Source organism: Pinus tabuliformis, chromosome 2_1 (assembly GCF_031772625.1).
Source record: "Pinus tabuliformis cultivar Carrire ecotype Pingquan chromosome 2_1, CPIR1, whole genome shotgun sequence".
Taxonomy (NCBI): domain Eukaryota; kingdom Viridiplantae; phylum Streptophyta; class Pinopsida; order Pinales; family Pinaceae; genus Pinus; species Pinus tabuliformis.
Window position 1 is genome coordinate 124,565,247 of NC_142299.1, and position 26,272 is coordinate 124,591,518.

Consider the following 26,272-nt stretch of genomic DNA (forward strand, 5'->3'; position numbering starts at 1 on the left):
GTATCATTTGCCCAAACCAGAGAAGATATACAATAAGGCATTCCTGGAGAAATTCGCAAGTGAAAATGAAGTTGAATCTGAGCCCATCCGCGATTGGAGACAAAATCCAGCCAAGCATAAACACGAATCTTCCGGTAAGTACTCGGTTGACTCTCTGGCTTCTCCTTATTGCTATGCCGGAATAATGATGTGTAGACTATGGGGATTGCATGAATATTCTAATTTCACCATAGAAATGGTGCCTCTAATGGAAGCAACAGTAAACAGTATAATTATGGATTGGGCCACTATCCTCTCTGACAAATTAGCAACAGCTGTGCTTGAGTTTAGAAATAAGACTGTTGTCACTGAAAGGAAAATTCCCCCATTCTATTACAGTGCATATATTTTAGATACATTATGTTTCAATTCTGAATTTCCCCTCGGCTGGAGGTGGACACCACAAGATCCCACGGCTATCCACATTTACCACCAGAAATTATGGAAGAACTCTTATAAGCATCATCTGTACCAAATCTGCAATGACTTTATGGTGCCTATTTATTATTCTATTTTTGATAAACCCATTCCCAAGATTTCCTATCAAGCTTCGTTCGATTTAACAGCGGTAGGGAGTTGGTTCGGAGAGGAGAGATTTACCTACATAAGAGTTTTCGGCAGCCAAGCCAACCCACATGTTCTCCCTTTGTACATACCAGATAAACTGCTAGCAAGAGAAATCGCTTATCAGATTACGGCTGAGAGTACTACACAGACTCTCAAGAAAGAAAAGAAGAGGGGCTGGCCCTCTTTTCCCTTGAAGTGTGGTGTCTATACTCTGCATGATCTCAAACATGCAGAAAAGGAAGCCACAAAGATTCAATCCTTAACTCTGGCGACTATCCCAAATAGGCCATTCGATCCAAACAAAGTTGCCTATACTGCACTAGAACAGGCCAAATTGACAAAATTTGAGCATAAAGAAGATACGTTTGATGACCTGTTCGTTTCAACCGAATCAATAGGTCAAGCTAGAGAACTCGCTAGAATAAAATATAATGATGAAGGGTTGACTGAGTTTAATAAACTTAGAGAACAGAGGTTGCAAACTCTGCCTCTAGATTTACTAGCAACGACCCCAGCGACATTATCAAGCGAGTCTGGTCGGCAACAGTCAAAGGAACCTCCGGTTATAAAAAAGGATCATAAAAAGGAACAGGAGGAAAAGCAGAGGAGAGAACAAGAAGAAAGGCAGAGAAAAGAAAATGAGGAAAGACAGAGGAAAGAGAAAGAGGAACAGCAAAAGAAAGAACATGAGGAAAGGCAAAAGAGAGAACAAGAGGAGCAACAGAAGAAAGAGCAGGAAAAAGAGCGGAAGGAGTCCCAAGCCGAAAAGGAGAAACAAACCACCACTGATGTCAATGTGGATACTAATATAGACCCCAAATTGCTCCAGGAATGGCAGCAATTTCATTCTATCATCAGTGGCTTGGAATGTTCAAAGGATACAGACACTTCCAAGACAAACGACACACAGGACATCACTTCACCTCAGGTTCTAAGTGGAACCAGCGGCCCACTCATTTCTAAGGATGTTGAGATAATACCAAAGGACCCCTCCGACCAAATCATTCTACAGGTAGAAGATATTCCTCCCCTGGATGTTTTCTACAGCCAGAGGCATAGAGCAGTTGTAAAGCGACAAAGGAAAAGACGAAGGACTGATCAACCTTCCATCTTTCCAGAGCAGACAGTCACGGGTAATGTAGTTTGGAAGGAGGAATTGGACCCCTCCGATGACCTGACAAAACTGTCACAGTATGCGGGAGCCTATTCGGCAGCGACAATCGATAAGGCATCGGAGGTAAGTCTTCTATTGAAAACCAAGGACCAAGAAATTTTCGCATTACAGGCAGAACTGGCTGAGACAAAGCAGAAGGCAGAGCAAACAGAGGAGCAATTGTTGGAACAACAGCAAATGAACAGTCAACTAACTCAGCAATTGCAGGCAGAAAAGTAAAGGATTGACCAAAGCGCGATCTAGAAATAGAAAGAATTATCAGAGGCATTGGCACAATTAAGGGTAGTGAACGAGCAAATGATGAAAACAAAGGATGAGCAAATCGCTCAATTGTCATCGCAGCTCGAAAAAGAAAAGGGCACTTCACAAGTGGCAGAATTCAGAGCTGAAGCATCACTAATAAACAGTGCATTAATATCCCAAGTTAAGCTCTTGTGTCAACAAATCGCTCAAGCAGAGCCACTGTGTGAATTAACGACCTCCATAAATCAGCAAGTAGAGAAGGCCAGGAATGAATTGGATCAAGCCGAAGAGATCATAACTGCATTTCGTGACTGGCGAGATTCTGAGCAAGGGAGAGAAGCAAATTTGCCCAGGATCTCGGAAACGCATAAAGACATACTCTTCACCGAATGGCATTCTCAGATGATGAAAGCAGAGAGGGCAGCTTCAAGATGTAAAGCAACTTCCAGCAATCTAGTGGAACTAGTTAACAACACTCTCTACTTATCAAGTATGATTTCCTAATGCACACCAGGAAAGATGACAACAACAAACACATTGGAGCAATCATGTTATCCTGATTTAGAGGAAAAGGGGAGATTAATCGCTGGGATTAATAGTTTAAGCTTGGAAGCATATTGGCTCTTTCTGATTAAGCCGCATACATAGAGAGCCGCCCTTAAGTGCCTAACAGATGCAATCGGGTATATAATTCCCGATATTCAGGATGCCACCTATGCCGCCCAACTTAGTTCGCGCCTCAACAAACCTCCTGAAGTAGAGCCAATGCTTGCGATAAGTCAGCTCAGATTTAAAGGCAAGCAGCCGACTTGATGAATCATGCTCCCGCTTGCCAGATCACTGGCAAAAATAGGATCAAAAGTTATTGATACCAATTAAGTAGGATTTCTGTTTATTAGATATTTAAATTAGTTTAGTATTTATAGACCCTTTCATTGTTTTGGAAAGGGTCGTAAATTTTGTAACAGACTTAAAAGACTGAAGTTTGCACTACTGTGCTTCAGTCAATATTCCTTTATGAAACTGGACCAGTTGTTCTTAATTTGACAAGGAAGCTTCTTTATGCAATTGTGCACTATTGTCTTTGTTGAGAACGTTTTTGCGTTGAAGGAAGAACTACAAATAGCGATTGATATTGGGAGTGTCAAGCAACTCATATGGTATTTCTATCTATGTCTGAATTCATTCCTTTCATATGAATTGTTATGTGATTATTCTTGCTATTGTTGATTATATGCATGCGTTGTAACAGCAGATCTTTATTCATTCCACTATTGGATGTTTTATGATGTGCGTTTTCTTTAAATCATGTATATGTCAATGATATAAATGATAAAGTGTGGTAATATTGCCTTAATCGCTTTACTTAACTATTTAAGCATAGCAATCATGAATAGAATAACGTCCATGTCTGTCAAATGGAGTCATCTATATGCCCGTTTATAGATACGGATCATCAAGCGCTGCACTTTAAAAGCTCAATAAGTCCCCGGGATAGATCATAGTTATTATATTCTTGTCAATAGTTTTAGTTATTTTCTCATCGCTAGCGTAGTTTATAAATCATCCATTCATCTCGTTTATCTATTTCTGGGAAACTGGTCCCATTATCCCTAGTCGGAGCCACTATTCCAAACGGAAAAGGAGCTGTACTAAGGTCCGGACCGGGTGGTTATCCCCAATGTTGTTGCAACGATTTTCGAGGCTTCAACACAAACTTAGATCCAGGAGCATCTGGCAAGTACTTTTGTAGGATCCCAGACTGAGAGTAGATCAATTCTAATTGCTAGGCCCTAAAAATGGCTTGCTCCTCAGAATAGACCCCAGACATGGAGACATCCTTGGAGATCTCGGGTTGTAAAGACTTCAAAAACCACTCGAGACGGTACTCCGGAGGGATTTCAGCTTTAATGAGCCTCTTTCTCCGTCTCCATTCCTGAATATGGTCAGAAATGTGGGTTGCCTTATCCTGACGAAAGGTGGCGAGAAGTTCAGTTCCGGCATCATAGCGAACAGGCAACTGGAAATGATTTAAGAAAATATTGGCTAAGTCAGCGAAAGATGTAAAGCTACCCCCTGGAAACTCTATATACCATTTGGCCACATTACCAGTCAAGGTGCGCTGAAAGAGTCTCAACCTAATCGAGTCATCGATAAGGGAGTTAGATGAGCACCACAAGTGGAATGTGGTCACATGGTCGCCTGGGTCTTCACCACTCTTCCCTTTGAATTTTGGAATGTAAGAAGGGAGTTTGGTTGGGACCAGAGACCAGGCCAGATTGTACTTGATTGGGTCATTTTTTAACTTAGTGAGATCTGGCAAGTTCAACGTTGCCAGAAACGGAAGCCTAGGAGGACCTTGGGGATTCCACCCAGACTAGGCAGAACTCCCAAAGTTCTGAAAAGATTGTCCTGGAATTTGGGAGGCACCAGGCTGCCCGAAGTAACCAGTAGAACCAGCTGAACCAACAGGCAATCCTTGTGATCCAGCAAAATTCGGAGTTTGACCAACTCCGGTCGTATAGCCTCCATAACCAGCAAACTTTCCTCCTAAAATATTGTAAGGAGTTGATAACCCCTGATACGGATTCCAAGCCAAAGCTAGGGGAGGAATACTTTGAAACGAACTAACCGTGGAGTACGGCCTATTCCCATGTTGGCCGATAAACGGATTCCCAGTTCCCGCGCTACTAACCCCAGGGTTATTCCAACCTTGGAAAGGATTGTTGCTTTGTCCTACAGAAGAAAAAGGCATGGATCCTACCATCGGGTTGGAATGTGGTATATGACCACTTCCGAAAGGAAAACCCTGGAATGAAGCCGATCCGCCCATCATGGACGTAGTTGCACTAAACGAAACTGATGGAATACCCTGTGAGTGGGTGCCAAATGGGAAGAATCCAGTACCAAAAGCATTGGTTTGGGCATTTCCACTTGTGGACGGAATGGAGGTAGACCCAACTAAAGATGTGCTACCAAAAGATCCAAACAAGGAAGCAGAGGAGATGGAAATCGTTCCTCCCCCTTGCATCGATGTTGGAGTTTGCATAGTCGTAGCACTTGTAGAAGCCATGCTTCCAGTAGTGGTCATCGATGGTAAGCGCGTAGCGTAACCTAGACTTGACGGTCTATGCGTCGGAGTCCCAACGTATTGCAATACATCTGGATGACTAGATGGTAGGGGAGAATTCAGAGCCGCTAACAACTCTAAGAGTTCTTCTACCTCTATGTTATTCTCCGCTTGAAAGAGAACTCGAGAAAGGACTGGAGTGTCTCTCTCTTGTTCAGAAGTGCCAGGCCTTGCTTGAGCACTAATGCCCCCAAGAGGAGGATCAATCCCCGATGCGTCAACCGGCGTGGGACGGAACCCACCGGTAGTATTGCCTCTGCGCCTTCTAGGAGAAGGCTCTAAACTTGGTGGTGAAAGACCACGAAGTCTTCAAGACTGTCTAGGAGATCGGTCAGCCACTTTGAATTTTTTGTTATGATCTGACTAAAGACTCAAAAAATTGAAAGCTAGGCCAACTAGGAACACAGAGCACACACTATAAAGTCCCTAAAGATACAGCCAGTCAAACAACTTCCAAGTATTTCCGCTCCGAGTGATTAAGACCGGACACCAAAATACGAGAAAGTGAATTAAGGGGCCTTCCGAAGATAGTCTGGGATGATGAAGGCCCAATCCTATCAGCGAAGGTATCAGAGGAAGTTACGCTGACCTCCTAACAATAGCCTACGCCGGTGCAAGCCCCCAAGCTTCGCAAGGGTGCCCTCCAGTAGTACTGTCGAGAGTGATGCAACATCAACCTCAGGTGCCACATGATTCCCCTCCGCAGCCACCTGTGTAGTTCCCTAGGAGTAGAAACTATGGATACCAACTCGTCGTAGAAGCCAGGTGGAACAATCGTGAGGTAAGTTTGGACAAGTAGGAGAGGGGGTATCTCTCTTCCCTGTCTTCATAGACCCTCGTGCTTAACTCCCAGATCCAGAGCTTTCTTGGTCTTCCTAACGCTATTGGATTTTCTCTCGTTATTCAGACTCCTACGTTTGACTTTTATATGGCCTTGGAGAGTTAACTCTCCACTCGCCTAATCCAAGGCCCTAAAATCCTAATCTTGTTGGTGTAATTGACTAAAAAAAGTTCTAGTGAATTTTAGTTAGCGCTTGATTTTATTAGGCTGTTCTTTAAGTCACAAGGTAACAGAAGTGAAACTAGTGGTGTTGTTTAACGCACAAGAAATTAATAAAAACTTAACTACATGCACATGCACTTTTTCGTTTTTCGATGAAGAGCAATTTATATAGGGTACTTCTAATAAAACAAATTTTTCTTTTCTTTCTGTTAATTTACACTTCACACTGCCAAAAGCTAACAAAGCTATGTATGCCTAAAAGGGGATGCAAATCTATCCTAATGCAACAAATATATGCGGATGCAAGATTTAAAACTACTCTAAAAACAAAAATGAAAGTTGCTTGCTTATCAAACTTTATCTTGCCACTTACAATATCTAGATGGAATATGAGATGTTACCATTCATTTCGTCTAAACACTAAAAACAAGTTCTAAGAGAAACATAAAGCACTTTCACTTCACTAAAAGGAAACTAAATGAAAAGCAAGTTCAAGAAAGCAAAACTAAGATTTTCAAAAGATTTTCTTCAAAGAAACAAACAAAAAAGTCTTTTAAAAAAAAATGCTCTCAACAACACTGAAACTTGTGATTGAAGAATAGGCAATTAAACACTTTTGCGAATCGACACCACACAACGGATGAAAACTCAACAAAAATAAATGTGTTTGCAATCACTCTTAACAATCAAAAGCAACAATGAAAGCTTTGGCAATGAAAACCAAAAATATCAAAAATACAAATTCCAAGAAAGTGTCAATCAACAACTTTCATGAAACAAAGAAGTGGATGGTCACAAAAAGCGATTTTGTCAAGCAAACAAAAAGTCACCAAAAGCAAGATTAACATAAAAATTGTGATCAATCTTCCTACTCTGATGAAACAGAGCAACCAAGATTCCTAGCAAGAAATCTTGCGTGCTTTAGCAAAAAACGATGACGCTTGCAATCAACAAAAAACAAGACCAATACTCCTTATAATCAGAGAGAATTCAGAACAAGATGCTCACTGTAAAACAAATAACTGATACTGGAAAATGACTGTTTCAGACTGACTCAAACCACCAGACAAACCTTTAGAGACTAGAAAGATTTATAAACCTTGAAAATTGCAATATATACGCGACTGTACTGAAGTACAGATTGCGTGTATACGCGGGTTCACTCAAAGAAACAAGCGTATATACGCCACTGTATCTAAGAACAACAACGTATATGAAAAGCTTCAAGAAAAAAAAAAAAACAAACTGAAGAAACTGGCAAAGCTTAAAGTTCAAGAACATACCAGACAGTAATAGCAAGCAGACAAGGCAGCTGAGCCCTGATTGGCTTGAAAAACACCCAAACTAGGAACAACAAGAGTGTTGTCCCCAGTGGAGTCGCCAATTCTGATAGAGGGAAATGTTCCCCTAGGGATTTTTGGGTTGAAACCCTAGCAGACTGAAAGTTATCTATTCAAAGAAACATGCATTCACACAGCCATTATACTATTGTAAGCAAATTCTATGATAAGGGTACGTACCTTTGGTCCTACATTTGAGAAGGCCCTTAGGGTCTAAACCCTTCTTGAAGTTCCCTTCTTCTCTTTTGTCCTGCGAAACAACCAATTCAAAGAACACAACAGTATATGGACAAAAACTTATAAAGAAACCATCTTCATGTTATAAAGAAAGGTAGTTAGTTATGAAATCCAAACAACCATTTACATATGAATTCTAAACATGAATATCATTAACATAAAGAAGATTCATTTCGGGAACCAAGACATGTGTTTCTTTTATTATAGACAAATAAAGTACATAAAAAGGAATATTTTCACCTGAGTCACCTTCAGCAGGCTCCAAGCAAAGCTTCCTTCTGGATCCGTTCCAGCCTCAAGCCTCTAACAAACTCCTTCCATGACTCTCCCCATGATGTCATAAATGGTGGATGAAAATCAACACACAAGGAAACAAAGGTTTCCTGTACAAAATGGGGGAAGTGCAGAAGGCACAAGGGACTTCAGACCCGGTCAAGGGAAAAATCTCAGCATAATAATCTTTCTCTCTCTCCTCTCCTCCCGTAGGCCTTCCCTTTGAGGTCTTTTTATACCATCTCCAAAGTAGTTTTTTAGTTAGGAGTTGGTTGGGAACAGTTGGGCCACGGGCACTAACAGGTGTTTAGCAGGTAAAACCCGCGATCTCCGCTCAAAAATAAGGAGTTTTATATTTTTTTAAGTGTTTTAATACATACACGCGGGTTGGATATACACAGACCCGTGTATACACGCGTTTAACTCAGGGCAATGTTGCGTATAAGGGATAAAACACTTTTTTTTAAATTTTAGGACCAGGTCTGGAAGGAGGGGTTGCCCTAGGCCATGAGTAAAGCATCACAAACCATAAGAGTGAGATTTGGAGCTATAAAAATGTCATGGACCTGTTGGTGGATGTGTTACATGTGTTCAATGAAGCTATTTGCCTTGTCGGCTTCAGACTGGACATGAGCCGAATCTGCATGAGTCGCTGCAAATGGTATGACCACATCAATGGGACATAGTGGTTGGAATCCCAAGCCCACCTAAAAAGAGTTGTGGCCAGTCGAGCCATGGAGAGCCTGATTATAGCTGTGTTGGACATAGGGGAGGCTCTCATCCCATGTGTGTGGATGATTTGAGTTGTACATGCAAAAAATGTGTACGATCATTCTATTGACGACCTATGTCTGGCCATCAGATTGGGGATGGAAAGTTGTGGACTTAGTGAGCTTGGTGTCCAACATCGACCAGAAATTGGACCAAAATGTACTGAGGAACCTGCTATCCCGATCTAAGCTGATAGATTTTGGGATCCCAAAGTGTATCCACAATCATTCAAATAAGAGTTTAGCAGTGGCTTCTACTGCGACATTCTCCTTACAGGCCGCCATAATGGCCATCTTTGAGAATCTGTCAACGACCACAAAAACACAATCATTGCCATGCTTAGTAGAAGGGAGGTCCAACATGCAATCCATGGAGATGGATTCCTAAGGTCAACTAGGGGTAGGAAACAGAGTATAAAGGCCTTGCTTCTTGATGGTCAGTTTGGAAATGGCGCAGGAAGTGCAGGATCTGATGTACTTCCTGACATCCTGTCAAAGATTCGGCCAATAGAAATAATTTGCAGTACTACCACCATTTTCTTGACCCCAAAATGCCCAGCTGCCCGACTATAGTGTGGTTCCCAAATAATCTTGGCACGCTCACTTGAAGGAACAAAAAGGTGTCCCCGGTGGCTTAACAGAGCATCTTGGAGGTGAAAATCTAGAACTTGTTGACCCTCCAAGAGCGTATGGTATGTGTGGCCCAAATTTGGGTCGCTTTTGTAGAGAAGTGGCCAATCAGAAGTCTTGTTCCCACAAGATTTGAGCACGGTGGTTAATGCCATGATCAGTGGTCAGTTGAGGTAGTCTGCAACATTATTGGTGTCGCCCTTCTTGTAATTGATATTCAAATGGAACTATTGCAGGTATGTGGACCACTTTTGATGGCGATCATTCTACAACTTTCCTTACGTCTGTATGAACTGTAGGGGTCAGTGGTGTGTGTGGATGACCATTTCCTTCCCCAAAATGTAATGCTTCCATTGTCGGCAGGGCTGCACAATGGAATACATCTCTTTGTCATAAGTGGGATACTTCCAAACTGTGTCTGAAAGTGTTTCACTGTGATATGCCACTGGATGCCCCTGTTGAGTAAGGACTGCCCTGATAGCATAGTCAAAGGCATCTATCTTGATCTCAAATGGTTGTTGCAAGTCTGGTAATGTGTGCACTGGTGCAGATTAGAGGCGATGTTTCAAATCTGTGAATGCCTTTTGTTGAGATTTAGACCAAAATAAATTTTCTTTCGCTCCTCCCTTAGTGACTTGACTCAAGGGCTAAGTGATATGAGAGAACCCTAAGACGAACCTGCGGTAGAAATTGGCAAGAACCAAAAATTTGTGGAGCTCTTTCAGAGTGGTTGGGGGTGGTCAATCGCGAATGACTTGGATCTTGGATAGATCCACATGAATCCCCCATTCATCAATAATGTATCCTAGATACTGAACCTGGTTCATGCCAAAAGTGCATTTCTCCAAATTGGCACACAACTTGTGTCACTGTAGTGTTTTGAGAACCTGCCGGATGTGGTGGAGGTGCTCTTCCCAACTCTGGCTGAAGATCAGGATGTCATCCAAGTAAACCACTACAATTGAGTTGGTGAATGGATGCAAGATTTCATCCATCAGCCTCATGAAGGTTGCAGGAGCATTTGTCAACCCGAAAGGCATAACCAACCATTCAAAAAGGCCCTCCTTAGCTTTGAAGATAGTCTTCTACACATCAGAGGGTTCGATTGGTACGTGGTGATATATGAACTTCAAGTTGATCTTGCTGAAATATTTTACCCCCTTGAGTTGGTCCAGAAGGTCATCAATCTATGGGATCGGGTACCTATTCTAGACAATCATATTGTTCAGCGCCAGATAGCCAATACAGAGTCTCCAAGTCCCATCTTTCTTTTGTACCAACACGATTGGGCTCCCACAGGGCGATGAACTATGCTGAATGTGAATTTTATGCAACAACTCTTTAATATGGCTCTTGATTTTATCGTTCTCTAGAACGGAGTGCCGATAGATTGGTCCATTGGGCAATGATGCACCTGGGGTCAATCGATGGAATGCTTGACCTGACAGTGCAGAGGCACCCCTGCAGGGGAGGTGAAGATGTCCTCATACTCCTCCACGACCTTGTCCATCTGTTGCTGTTGTGCAGAGGGGCCCTGTCTAGAGGTCGTGGCAACCATATTCTTCTTTCCCTAAGGGCATATAATTAGGAAAACAATTTTTCCTGGTTTTAGAAATGAGCTTACTGCATTGATTTGCAATAACCAGAGAGATTGCGGTAGGCAGTGCTACCTCTGGTATCATGTACAACTTATTTTCCAAGGTAACAATAACAACACGAGGCCTTGACTCATACATAGCATGTTTCTTCCACAAGTATGGTTGCCCTAATAATACATGACAAACATCAAGGGGAGCAACGTCACATAATACCTCATTTGTGAAGGGCTTGATGTTGTATGGAAGGAAACACTATTGGCTCATACAAAGATCCTGTCCTTGGTGAAGCTACCCAATGTTGTACGGTTGTGGGTGTGTTGTGGTCGGTAAGCCGAGACACTTCATGACCTCTACTGCAATGAGGTTCTTTGGGCTCTTGCTATTGACAATGAACTGTAGCGGGGAACCCTTTACCCATATCTGGGAGTGGAAGAGACACTCCTCCTCCTGTGGATATTCGGGTTCCTCCTTATGGATCTTCGTGGTGGCAATGGTGGCATTGGGCTCTACATCGATAATCTGCTTCCCTTTGTCATTCCCCTTCTTGGGTTCTGACTCAGAGTTGGAACATGCATATGATTCTGAAGCCTTTAGTTCGGCCACCAGTGACTACTTGGCCCGACACTCACTTATGTTGTGAGTGGAACTCTTATGGAACTCACACAACTTTCCCGTGTGCTTCTTCGGCTTCGAAGTGTTGTCCTTTGCTTGTGGCTTTAGTGAGTTGTCCTTGACCATCCCCCCTTAGATTTATCCTTTGTTCTACAGTTTGGGGGCACCTTTCCCTTGCTTCGAATTCACAAATCCAAAGTCTCGCTTTTTTCTGTTTAAACTTCTGCTTGATCTTGACGACGTATCGGTACACCGTGTTGTGCGAGGAGATGTCCAGAACTCCATCTCGTCCTAGATGTATCTATGTATGCAATCATGGTACTTGAGTACCAAACGTTTCTTAGAATCCCTGATACCCAACTTCGTGCGAAGGGTATGAAAAACATTGGTAAACTCTAACACATCTTGGTCCCTCCCCTGCCACAGCATGGTGCACTTTATGTATTTGTCCTCATAGCTCCCGACAAGGTAGTACTGCTCCTTAATGGCATCCCAGAATGAATTCCAAGTGAGAGTGGCTGAAAACAGTGAGGTCATACTTTTATCCTTCTGCTCACAGTAGGTTTCCCACCAATCCTTGACGTGGGGGATGACTTTGAGAAGAGAAAAAGTAATCTTTTCCCGGTTGGAAAAATCATGAACAAAAAAATATCCTTCTAGCAGATTTAACCATTTATTTATGGTGTCTTCATCTATTTGGCCCTCAAATATGGGAATGCCAAAATTTACTTGTACCTTAAAAGGTGTGGAGCCTCCAGAGTGGCTGCTGGATGTGGATGCACCATTGGTGGGCAATCGTTGAAGGATCTGGGAAAATTTATCCATCATCTCTTTCCTTTGTTTCTTGAGGGCCTCCACGAGCAATATTTTGATAAGATCTTCTGCTCCCTCATTTTCATTTTCTTCCCCCATGGGCAGCCGTCAGGGTTTGTGAGGCTGATATTGAAAATGTTAAACTAGATTGAGCCCTAACTCCTTATAGCCCGATGTCGTTGGGGACATGCAAAGAAAAACAGGGAAAGAGTAGGCTGCTCTGATACAAATGATCCAGATTTAAACATGAACGCAAAAAATTACAAAGATAACCATAAATACAGAGATGTAGCAGAAATAACACTTCATTTCATTAATATCAAATACTGAAATATGCTAACAAACAAAATGGAAATAAGACTAGCCCGAGCGATGGTAGCTTATCTCTGAGAAGAGATGTGTGTTATAGACATTTTTGTGCCTTACAGCATGGAGCATGAAATGTCAATAATCTGAGGGATCCAAAGTCCCTAAACATGTTGTTCCTACCCCTAGAGGAACAAGGTCAGCAAACCACAGCACTTCAGATCAGTTCTCCACTGAAAAACACTCAAAAACAGGTCAATTTTGGATCATAGCAACTGCTCCACTGAGCATCTGCGCTGAATGTCAACTACTCCATGGTGTACTTGCGCTGAATGTCAACTTCATCAAAGGCTACCTGCGCTGAGCGAATTTGGACATGTGGAGGAATCTTTCCTCAATGTGTCAGTGCCTAGGAAGCTTCCAAAATGACACTTGGATCAAAAGATTCGCCTAAGTGAAGAGTAAGAGGTTCTAAAACTACGAGTGGAAGGTAGAATCTCCAAGTGGACTCAAGAACTGAAGAACAACTAGGGTTGAAGAGGACAACAGTCACACATCAAGCTGACTTATCTTCACTCCAAAACTCTATATAAGGATCTCATCCCATGGGATCTGGAGGCCGGAATTTTGTGCAAAGAATTGTTGTTGGTTTACAGTTGAGAGTATTGGGTGATTGCTTGAGGGAGGTGAAGAGGAGATTTCTTTCCATCGGGAAGGTGATGCTGGATTGGGCCTCTTATGGTTGTATCACCGCCTGAACCTTACTTTCTTCCATTAATAAAGCATTTGAGGTTCTTCTATTCGCATGTGTTTCAATGATGTATTGTCTTACTTGCGTATTTGATTTATGCTAATCCTTGGATCAATTATGAATGCATGCTTCTTGTAGTTTCCTTTTCTCGTCTTGTTTGCAGGATCTTGTGTAGCTGGGCCCGTGAGGAGACAAGGAGCTGGGAGCAAGCAGCAAAGAGAGAAGATTGGATCGACCATTTGCGCAAGACATCGGTAAGTGGATCTCTTCCTTTCCTCTTTTGCATGTCATAAAGAAGTAATCTTAGATAGCTTTGCTTTGACTGTTGCTAAGGAACTATCACCCTTAGAGTGGGATAGGGTCATTCCGTGTTGGATACTTTTCCCCACAACATACTGGCGACTCCGCTGGGGATCGTGTCTTGTTGGTAGCTTGTGTTTCTTGTTATTCATTTCCTAAACAAAGGGAGTACTGAATCGAACTGCATTCGAATCCTTCGAAGGCAAAGTAGAGGGCAACTACTCTAGCTCAGTTCTGGGCATGTTTATGATTTGAAGAGCTGACCCACAAGGACTCTTATTAGCTCTTTGAGTGTTCATCTTCCTTTAATCATCCTCTAGTGTATACCTGGTTGATAGCCTCTGATTTGGCCTAAAACAGTTGATTTTTGAGCAATCTATGACCCGGAACCAAAGAGAAACGAGAGTTTCCTCTTCAGCGCTGCTGCAGTGAAGGCTCTCTGCGTTTCAACGCAGGTCCCGAAGGGCCTACCTGCGCTGAATGTCATATTGACAGCGCAGAGCTTGCGCTAAACCAGTCTTGCATTGTGCAACTGGGGTTCCCTGCCTTCTGTTGCCCAGTTTTCAGTATTGTTTGCAGCCTGTTGTCAACCTGTATACCCATCTGAAACTATCTTTCTTTGCCATCATCCGCCTCAGTTGTATGAAGAAACCGTGATTTTTCTTATTGTATTTCTTACTTTCATTCACAGTTTCCCATAGCGAAAGTGAACTAGTCTTGCTGTGGCCTCTTGAATCTAGACCTGTGATAAAGTGTCGTTGTGATTCTAAGAGCTAGTTTATTGCTGTTCAATGCTGCTTGAGCATTTGCTTTCGTTATATGGTTCGAATTTCAGTATTTCTTGTGTTGAAACGAGTGGATCTTAAGGTGTTCTTTTGATTATTGGACAAAAACTTGTTTGCTTTCGCTTGAAATTGAATTCGAAATTATACAACAACTTTCTTTTTGTAATACATCAACATTAAGGAAGAAGAAAAGAAATACTTGCATTGTGCATGTGCATTTTGACAGTTTGCATGTCGATTTAGGAAAAGTGCATCAGTGTGTGCTCTATGATCTGTGTGAAAAGATGATGTCTTTCTTTTCTCTCAGTAGTTAAGATTTTCATAAGTTGAAAGAATTGAAAAAGCTTGCTTATCATTCTTAGACTGCATTTAGGAGTTGTATCATACATCATGTGGTGATCCATAAAGGCAAACTGCTAAGCAAGATCAACCTAAAATGAACTGAATTTACATAACAACGCTTTGAAACATAACGAAACACAGTAGAGGTCTAGGTAGAGACGTGTTCCGGCGTCGTTAAACATAGTGACTATCGATCTCTACGAAGGTGGGTGATTCCTCCTGAGGGACGATAGCACTAATACGGACTTGTGCTCCCGCGTACCGTCGCGTATATTGGGAGACTCCTATAGGAACAAAGCCTTTATCCATAGGAAGCCGTGTCGGCCACCCTACTGATCGCGATGCAGTGAACACAGCATTCACGAAGATTGACCACTCGTACCGTAAAACGTATTCTGTGGTTTCGCGAAAGGTTTGGCACACCCTCTGCCTAGAACTCCAGAGTAGTTTCTTTTGGCCTTTTTCAAACTCTATAACTGAAAAGGTCCATCCGAGCATTTGTCACTTTGGGCTCGTTAATACATCGAAGGAGACTAGAGTCATCTTTAGCTTTTTCTCGACTCTTAAAAAGTGAAAAAGCAAGTTGTGTCTAAAGCGTCGTCATATAAAATTCATTTTTAAACGGAACATAATCACCTCCTATTCCTGCGTTGATCTTCGAAGTTAGTATTTTGGCATCGTAAGTTCTTGTAGAATCGCTAAGAAATCTTTTGGATAGACTAGATATGTCTGAACAACCGTCGACATCTAGGACTGTGTCGTCTGACACAGCAGCAGCAGAACCTCCTGCTGCTACTCCAACGATGTTCGCTGGTATACCATCTGTCCCGGCAAATTGTCAACAACAAGCCGGAGTCCAATCAGGGACGACAATATGGTTAGTTCCTATTTCTTCATCCGGATTATCATCTGGTACTTCTTATGTTGAAACTCAACAAATTGATCCAATGTGTCTTCAAAGGCCAATTTACCCTTTAAGTACTGGATTTCCACCATGTGGAGGGCAGTATGCTCTTTCATTGTTCCCTCCTAGAGAACAACCATATGAGAGTTTACAACAAGGATCAGGTCAAACTGGAATTACATCCAGTGGTTGGATACCAATACTGCCTCAACGATCAGGAGTTGCATATTCAATGCAACCAGTACACCCTGTGTCGAATATTCCCACCACACCTGCTATGGCGAATGCGTCGCAAGTACAAGCGCTACCTGGTTGTAATACAACAACCTCTTGTCTCAGCAGCTCAATCACAATCTCAGGGTAGTTCCTCCTTATCTGGAGCGACTCAGGCTCAAACAAGTACTGTGACTCCTCATCTTGGTCAATCATCCAGTATTGGTCAACAGCAAATGGTCCAACAACCAGAGCTGGTTCAATCTCAACAACCGCCATTCCAGCAATCATATCAAGGACTTGAGCAACAAGTTTTTGTAAGTAATGGGCAACCATGCTATAATGGTTATGCCCATCAACTTTGTCAAAGTTGTCAGCATTATGCTGGTCTGCAAAGACCCATTGCTCAGGCGATACCATCTTATCCTGGATATGCTTCGCCCAACCTGAACCAACAGTTGCCTTTTGTAGTAACTCTAGAATTACCAGATCTAAACCGGCTGACGAATGATCCAATTGCTTATGCCCCTTGGTGGCCAGCAATTCCGCATAAACTTCCATCGGACATTCCTAAATTCAATGGAAATCCGGGTGAAGACCTGTCGAATCACGTCATGACCTTTCATCTGTGGTGTTCATCGAACACTCTAAACGATGATTCGATAAGACTTCGCCTCTTCCAGAGGACATTGACAGGTCCAGCGACTAAATGGTACATTGAATTGCCAAAAGCCTCTTTCGACAATTTCAGCTCCTTAGCCACGACTTTCTTAACCCATTTTCAATTACCGATAAGGTATGAAACGGGAACAGAACTCCTTACCAACTTCAAACAGACAACGGCCACTCACATATCTGATCATATACATGAGTGGCGACGTCGTCGTAGGATGGTGAAAACTTACATTCCCGATCAGCTGTTAGCTGAATGGTTTATAAAGTCATTACTTCCGGCTATAACGGAAGATGTGGCCAAGCGAGGAGTCGTAACAGAGGAGCAAGTCATTGCTCGTGCTCAATATTTAGACTTAGTATATACTCAGTCGGGCACGCTCTACGACAAAATACCTGACGCCCCTAGACCTGAATTTTCAATTCCTCCCCCTCCTAAATCGAATACTAACTATCACGCCAGTAATGGCGTGACTGGCAAACGCAAAATTTCTAGTCAAAATGCAAATGAGGAACTTCTTGCCTCAGAAGTAAATGCCATGTCGACCGACAAGGGCAAACAACTGAAGCAACCAGGGGGCAAGAAGAAAAAGAAAAGGAAAGGGAAACCCCCGACAGGGTGTCATATATGCGATGAGGATCATTGGACGAAAGATTGTCCACATATAGCTGAAGTTAAGAAGCTCTTTAAGAGTTCGAAAACCCCAGCAATATTGACTGATCCGTTTCCTAACCCAGGCCAAAATCTGGTTGCTAATCGAAATGCTTCCCGATCCCAAGTGCTTATGTTGTCCACCTCAAAGCAGCAGAATAATGCTTTGACAAGGAATAAAGATCACATGAATCCAAAGCAGTTGAACAACAAGGCAAATAAACAACCTAGTAGTTCAACAACAACTTTGACCAAAGTTGTGCCACCCATCGTTCCTAAACCAATGATAAAGTCGCCAAAGGGAGTAGTACACAAATCGACATTTAATCCTCGTGAAAAAATAACACAGGATTATAATATAATAGAGGACCTGGCCCAATCGTCGTCCTCTATGTCGACACTTGAGGTAGCGCAAGATTGCACCTCCCAAGAGCAAGCTTTATTATCAGCCATAGGTGGGATTGGCCCAATGGATTCCAATCTTGTGGCCTTTGATCATAAAGGATATGACCCTCAGTTACCAGCTCAACTAGCTTTCCTTATTCAAGTGAAAGCCCTCAACAAAACTGTTCATCGAACAATTATTGATGAGGGGGCATATACATGTCTTATGTCGATGAGTTGCTAGAAAAATTTAGGATCACCACCCTTGTCGAAATCGTCAACGACATTAAAAGCATTTGATGGACGATCATACACTCCATACGGGATTTTAAGTAACTTGCAAGTCGAACTGGGGGGGAAAAACAGTAGAAGTTGATGTTGAAGTAATTGATGGAAACCTCGATTACAACATCTTACTAGGAAGGCCCTGGATATATTCCATGGCCGCAGTTGTGTCGACCTACCTCAGGAAGATTGCATTTCCCTCTAAAGGAGGAATTACAGTCAACGACCAACAAAATTTCTTGCCCGACAGTTCTCAAGTTACGGGAAGCAGCACAATGATCCATGAAAGTAATCAATCGCTCCAAAATATTGGAGTAGGTCTCCTAAAAGACCCTGTCTTAATGGGTACTTTTGCCCTTCCGCCGACAGGTAATCTGGCGGAAGTAGCCACAGTGGAAACCTACAATATGAAATCTTCTATATCCAACGGATTCGGAAGATTCCTAAATATTTTGTCAGCATGGATCATTGCCCTAATGGAAATACTGTAAACACAGTGGGCTCCGAGGACAGTTCTTATCTCGTGTCAACCTCGTTAAAAAATGAAACAAGGAGTCATGAGGATAGTTCTTTTATTGTGTCAACCTCATTAAAAAATGAAACAAATCCCCTTTTCAAAATTCAAAGGTAAACCTTCATTCCAACCACCAAGTTGAATACAATGAAGCTTGGGGGGCACCCTCCTTTGACATGCGTTATTATGATGCTGGGGGCATGCAAAAGAACGAGCAGTTTTGGCAAAGTTCATGCTCATTAAAAAATAAACGCAAAACCGAGCAGTTTTAGCAGGAGTTCATGCTCGTTAAAAAATAAATGCACATGTGAGCAAGCTTCCCCCAGAGTTCAAGCTCATCAAGAAAAAATGAACCGGTAAATAGCCATTTGAGACCGTAGATTCATCAGCCATAAAAACCTTGGTCGTGTTTGCACCGTCACCTCCACTTGTCATTTGGCCGGTCATTCACATCCACTTGATTGTTTACCTATTTTGAGGAACAGCTGCGAAGAGTGATTTCACTTAGCCATCCTTGTAACATTGCCATGATTGGAAAATTCCAACCTGTACCTGGAATCTGCTGCTATCCCTGTTTATCACTCGTTCCTCAAAATACGAGTCTTCTTTGAGCTCTTTTCATTGACTCGTAAAAAATGAAAAGTTTGCCGAGTTTTGGCCTTCCAGCTCGTTAAAGGGACCGGAAGAGCTATCCCTCCTCTAGATTTTAATCTTTTTGGACCTGAGGGATTATTGCACAAAAAGATCGAGCGCTTGTCTAGTTCGGCTCGATAAAGCTATCGAACATTCATCCCTTTTGTATTGTTTTATACTTTTTCGGACTTAAGGGATTAGATGGCGAAAAAGGACCTTTGGAGTTAAATTTATGTACCCTTTTAAGACTCTCTAAAAATGAAAAGGACTGAGTTGTCTTTGTCGCTAGGCTCGTTAAAAATATTGAATAGCGACAAACTTGTCTTTAGACGAGAACGAGTTTCCCTATCGCTAGGCTCGTTAAAACATAGCGATGGGCTTTCCAGAAGGGCAGGTTATAGAACAAGCATATGTTATCCTCCTCAAGCTTGACAAAAATAAAGAGGTACTGGTCAGAAATGACTGGGGAAAAATTGGGAGAACCTCAAAGCTTAATGGTAGCAAGTGGCTCTTGAACATGACACTTTTGCCTCCGTAAAAACATCGGGTTGGGTTGTTTTCATTCACCGGTCCCTTCACCATGGTCTCGCCATACCATCCACATTTGGGGTAATGCTACCAATCCATCACATCAGTGTCGTTATATGTTCAAGAGATGTCATTCAGAGAGTGTCAACCGGGTCCCATCCACTGCCATACATCATCTTTCATCCTTTCATGACCGCCACCCTGAATCATATTTCACAGATCGTTTTCACCATCATCACAATTACTAGCTCCGTTCCGTGTCACTGATGTGGGATTCATTAAGGCCCTCCTTTGACAGATCACTTCTTGTCAACATCAGCTCATTATCCAAGAAGTTGATCTAGGAACACCCCCTCAGTACTTTGAAGCTTGCATGCCTCAATGGCAAGTTTCTCACTTCCGGCGACAGGTATACGTTAATGACCTTCGACCGGGAGACTTTGCGTGGTGTTCGACGCCAAATCCTATATTCATGCCACGTGAATTGTGCTGCAGTACCTTGAGGGTCATCATCATTATCGGTGATTCCTCTCGCGCTTGTTAACAGTTTACATTATTGACTGGTAATCAAGCGATGTCTTTCCATGTTCGACTCCAAGAAATTCTCACATGGATTGACCTGTACTTAGAGTGAAGATCGGACAAGTTTGAAGACCCCGGATCTAGTTTCATCCATCCAGGCTGTGATATATATTCAGGAGATAAAGACATAGACATGTGCAGCAGATGATCATCCTACTAAAAGGATGATAATTTAAGCAGAGAATTATCAGTCTACTATCAGACGATCGTCTGTTTATGTACAAAAAATGTATTTATAAAGCTGAGCATGGGAAATGCCCGCATCAGCTAGATCATGAAAGAAGTATGAAAAATAATGTATTGTATTGTATTTTGTTACAGGTCACCTCCCGACGATTGAATGAACTTCGGATCCTCCTAATAAAGCATTTCACCCGATAAACGACCTCATACTTTAGGGGGCAACTATTATAGACATTTTTGTGCCTTACAGCATGGAGCATGAAATGTCAATAATCTGAGGGATCCAAAGTCCCTAAACATGTTGTTCCTACCCCTAGAGGAACAAGGTCAGCAAACCACAGCACTTCAGATCAGTTCTCCACTGAAAAACACTCAAAAACAAGTCAATTTTGGATCATAGCAACTGCTCCACTGAGCATCTGCACTGAATGTCAACTGCTCCATGGTGTACCTGCGCTGAATGTCAACTTCATCAAAGGCTACCTGCGTTGAGCGAATTTGGACATGTGGAGGAATCTTTCCTCAATGTGTCAGTGCCCAGGAAGCTTCCAAAATGACACTTGGATCAAAAGATTCGCCTAAGTGAAGAGTAAGAGGTTCTAAAACTCCGAGTGGAAGGTAGAATCTCCAAGTGGACTCAAGAACTGAAGAACAACTGGGGTTGAAGAGGACAACAGTCACACATCAAGCTGACTTATCTTCACTCCAAAACTCTATATAAGGATCTCATCCCATGGGATCTGGAGGCCGGAATTTTGTGCAAAGAATTGCTATTGGTTTACAGTTGAGAGTATTGGGTGATTGCTTGAGGGAGGTGAAGAGGAGATTTCTTTCCATCGGGAAGGTGATGCTGGATTGGGCCTCTTATGGTTGTATCACCGCCTGAACCTTACTTTCTTCCATTAATAAAGCATTTGAGGTTCTTCTATTCGCATGTGTTTCAATGATGTATTGTCTTACTTGCGTATTTGATTTATGCTAATCCTTGGATCAATTATGAATGCATGCTTCTTGTAGTTTCCTTTTCTCGTCTTGTTTGCAGGATCTTGTGTAGTTGGGCCCGTGAGGAGACAAGGAGCTGGGAGCAAGCAGCAAAGAGAGAAGATTGGATCGACCATTTGCGCAAGACATCGGTAAGTGGATCTCTTCCTTTCCTCTTTTGCATGTCATAAAGAAGTAATCTTAGATAGCTTTGCTTTGACTGTTGCTAAGGAACTATCACCCTTAGAGTGGGATAGGGTCATTCCGTGTTGGATACTTTTCCCCACAACAGACTGGCGACTCCGCTGGGGATCGTGTCTTGTTGGTAGCTTGTGTTTCTTGTTATTCATTTCCTAAACAAAGGGAGTACCGAATCGAACTGCATTCGAATCCTTCGAAGGCAAAGTAGAGGGCAGCTACTCTAGCTCAGTTCTGGGCATGTTTATGATTTGAGGAGCTGACCCCCTGTTGAGTAAGGACTGCCCCAATAACATAGTTAGAGGCATCTGTCTCGATCTCAAATGGTTGTTGCAAGTCTAGTAGTGTGAGCAGAGGCGACGTTTCAACTCTACGAATGCCTTCTGTTGAGATTCAGACCAAAAAAAAATTGCTTTCGCCCCTTCGTTGGTGAGTTGACTCAAGGGCCAAGTGATATGAGAGAACCCCAACACGAACCTGCGGTATTAAATTGACAAGACCCAAAAAGATGTGGAGCTCTACCAGAGTGGTTGGGGATAGCCAATCCCGAATGACTTGGATCTTGGATGGATCCACATGAACCCCTCGTTCATAAATAATGTATCCCAGATACTGAACCTGGGTCATGCCAAAAGTGAATTTCTCCAAATTGGCATATAGCTTGTGTTGTCGCAGTGTTTGGAGAACCTGTCGGATGTGGTGGAGGTGCTCTTCCTAACTCTAGATGAAGATCATGATGTCATCCAAGTATACCACTACAAATGAGTTGGTGAATGGCCATAAGATGTCATCCATTAGTCTCATGAAGGTTGTAGCAGTATTCGTCAACCCAAAAGGCATAACCAACGATTTGAAAAGGCCCTCCTTGGCTTTGAAAGCAATCTTCCATACATCAGAGGGTTCGATTTGTACCTGGTGATATCTGGACTTCAAGTTGATCTTGCTGAAATATTTTTTCCCCTTGAGTTGGTCCAAAAGGTCATCAATCTGTGGGATTGGGTACCTATTCTAGACAATGATTTGGTTCAGTGCCTGATAGTCAATACAGAGTCTCCAAGTCCCATCCTTCTTGTGTACCAACATGATCAGGCTCCCTAGGGCGATGAACTATGCTGGATGTGACCTTTCTGCAGCAGACCCTAAATTTTCCTCTTGATTTCATAGTTCTCCAAAATAGAGTGCTGATAGATTGGTCAATTGGGCAATGATGCACCTGGGGTCAAACGATGGAGTGCTTGACCTGACAGTGCAAAGGCACCCCTATGGGGGAGGTGAAGATGTCCTCATACTCCTACACGACCTTGTTCATTTGTTGTTGTTGTGCGGAGGGGCCTTGTATGGAGGTCGTGGCCACCGTCTTCTTTTTTCCCTGAGGGCGTATCATCAGGAAAACAAATTTCTCGGTTTTGGAAATGAGCTAAATGCATTGTTTTGTAGTAACCAGAGAGATGGCGGTAGGTGGTGCTACCTCTGATATCCTGTACAACTTATTTCCCAAGGTAACAATAACAGTGTGAGGCCTTGACTCATACACAACATGTCGCTTCCACAAGTATGGTTGGCCTAATAATACATCAAAAACATCAAGGGGAGAAACGTCACATAATACCTCATCCGTGAAGGGCTTGATGCTGTATGGAAGGCGACATTGTTGGCTCACGTGAAGATCTTGTCCTTGGTGAAGCCACCTGATGGTGTATGGTTGTGGGTATTCTGTGGGCGGTAAGCCCAGCCGCTTCACAACCTCTGTTGCAATGAGGTTCTTTTGGCTCCCGCTGTCGATAATGAACTGTAGCGGGAACCCTTTACCCACATCTGGGAGTGGAAGAGACACTCCTCCTCCTCTGGATCTTCGGGTTCCTCCTTTTGGATCTTCATGTTGGCAACAGTGGTGTTGGGATTCACATCGATTATCTGTTTCCCTTTTGTTGAAAATGGAAACAAGAAATGCTAAAAATAACATTTCTATAAATAACATTTCAGGATATACTCCAACTCTGTTGGAAATAGCAAAAAAAAAAAAAAATTGCTAAAAATAGCATTGCTATAGATAGCATTTCAGGATAGATTCCAATTTTAATTAGTCCCTGAATTAAAATTGAGAATTAAAATTCGAATTTAGTCTCACTAGCTGTTTGAAAAATAATTAATTAATTCATCTTGAGTTAATTAGTTGGAGAAAATAAAACATGAAGTCTTTGTGAAGACATGCAACATTTATCCCTTTGATTGAGGAAGTTATCCCTTAACTAAGGAGGTAAGGATGAGCTGTATTTGAGTTGTAATTAGTTAGCTCAGTTAACTGAGTTAAGTTCAGTTAAATTAGTTCCAAACAGTTTGTGGAACTAATTGTGAGTTCAATCAGTTAATTCATGCATGCATGCAACTAGTGTTCTCCAGATAACTGCATATTCTCTCATAAATAACTCATGCATGTCAATTCAGACAAAGACCCAATTGAGATTAAAGGAAGGGACAATGTATTATCAGTTGGAATAATTTTCCTATAAAGGAAACTCATCCATGCAAAAGGAATACACTCCTTCAGGATTGTGCAGTTATTTCAGAGGTCAGAGCAGTGTGTGAGGGATTATTACACACAGGTGGCAGCTTGAGGACCCAAGAGAAACTACGCAAGGAAATAGGAGGCTTGGAGGACTGAAGGAAGGCATATGTGTTGTCTATTTTGTCTATGAGCAGCAGTGAGGGATTGTACTGAGAGCTGGATAGCTTGTGAGCTAAAGCTTTATGTAATCCTGAGATATTTCCACTTGTATGATAATACAGATAGTGAGGTTTTTAGCTGAGGCTTTCCCCAGAGTATTCTTCTATGTTTCATGTGTGATTGAATCTTCTTCTCTGTTATATGTGTTTTGTTTGATCTTTCTCAAATTGATTAAGCTTCCACAAAGTTTGATAGTAGAAGTAGATCAAGTATTTTGCTTTAGTATATTGTTTTTGTAGAAAAAGTTCTACATGGTAGCGGAGTGAGGTTTTGTAGAAAAGTTCTACAAGGTATCGGAGCAATGGTGAGTCTTGCTCTCTTCAGTCTTCCTAAGAGCTAGCATAGCTACCAGGACTCAGTGAATGGAAGAGAGAAACTTCCAGATTGGGAACGACTGTGGTCGGATATGATGCAGGAAGATATCAAGAGGAGCGCCAGAGATGGTTCTTCATCCAAGGAGGATGAAGAAAATTTCACCTTAGCGAGTACAACAAGGAAAGGGAAGGAGAAGGATTCTCATCCCAAATCAAGTTCTTCTCATGGAGGGATGAAGATTGACAAATCTAAAGTGAGATGCGTTAATTGTCATGAGGTGGGCCATTATGCAACTAATTGTCCATTGAAGAAATCCAAGAAGGGATCCTCGGAAGGATCTGAAGGCGAGGCATTGGCCTCTCAGTTCGAATTGGATTTTACCCTCATCGCATGCATCGTTTCATTGATGATGGGTTATGGTTGGTTTCTTGACAGTGGAGCCTCATTCCACATGACCGACGATAAGAGTTTATTCAGTGCCTTGGAGGAGAAGGACCTCAAGATACTCATAGAGATGGGTGATGATGAAAGGTATAATGTTTTAGGAGTGGGCACGGTTTCTTTTCAGAGGGAGCATGGAGCTCGCATCACCTTGACAGATGTGAAGTATGTGCCAGGACTGAAGAAGAACTTGGTATCGATCACGATGTTGGAGGACAAAGGTTATGATGTTGTATTCAGTAAGGGAAAGGTTTTCCTTAAACACATCACCACGGGGCAGGTGAAACAAATTGGTTCACGAGTACAAAACCTGTATTCCCTTGAGGTTCAAGATGCATGCAAAGCCTTGAGGAGCAAGGCAAATGTTGGAGACTTGGTGGTTGAGAGGGAGAGTACATTACCTCTCAACATGCAGTGCCAGAAGAAGTCTCAGTCAATTGTGGAAGAACCAAAATTGATGAAGCAGCTTTAGGAGGTTGTGGAGCAACCATAACTGGAGAAGTAGAGATGAGACCGAGTGGAGGCATCCACTCATGCAGAGACCTCCAGTAGGGGGAAATTTCGAGCCAAGTGGGAAGAGGGATCACATGCAACCATACCTCCAGGTGAGAGGTGGGGTGATGTGAAGTGATAGTCCCAAGAAGGCTGAAATAGGGGTAGGATCCTTGAGGTATTGTTGAGTCTTGAAAATGTCATTCATTTCCATTACACTTTCACTATTATGTCCATCATATCACCTCCATTTCACTACTATGTCACCACATTCATCCCACTTTCATTATCATTGGGCCACATTTATGTTTTTCCAAACTTTATTAATTCTAAGCCTTTTTAGTGAATTTGTGGTTAAAAATTAGAAAATAATGTGCATATGCTTATACCTAACAAGTGGGTTGAGATTGTTGACATGTGTAGGTTGAAAGGAGGCTTCTAGAAGACTCTTATGTGGCACTCTAAGGCCAAATTCGAATTTGAGTGGAAAGAATCATGGGATCATGAGGATATGTGTCACATCTCCTAATTGTATTGTAACTCTAAGAAGACATGTGTCTTATTAGTTCCTATTTTGATTAGGACTCTAGAGGTAGAGGGAGAGATTCATGGACTCTCATTAATGAGATGGCTTCTCATCTTTTTGTATAAATAGGA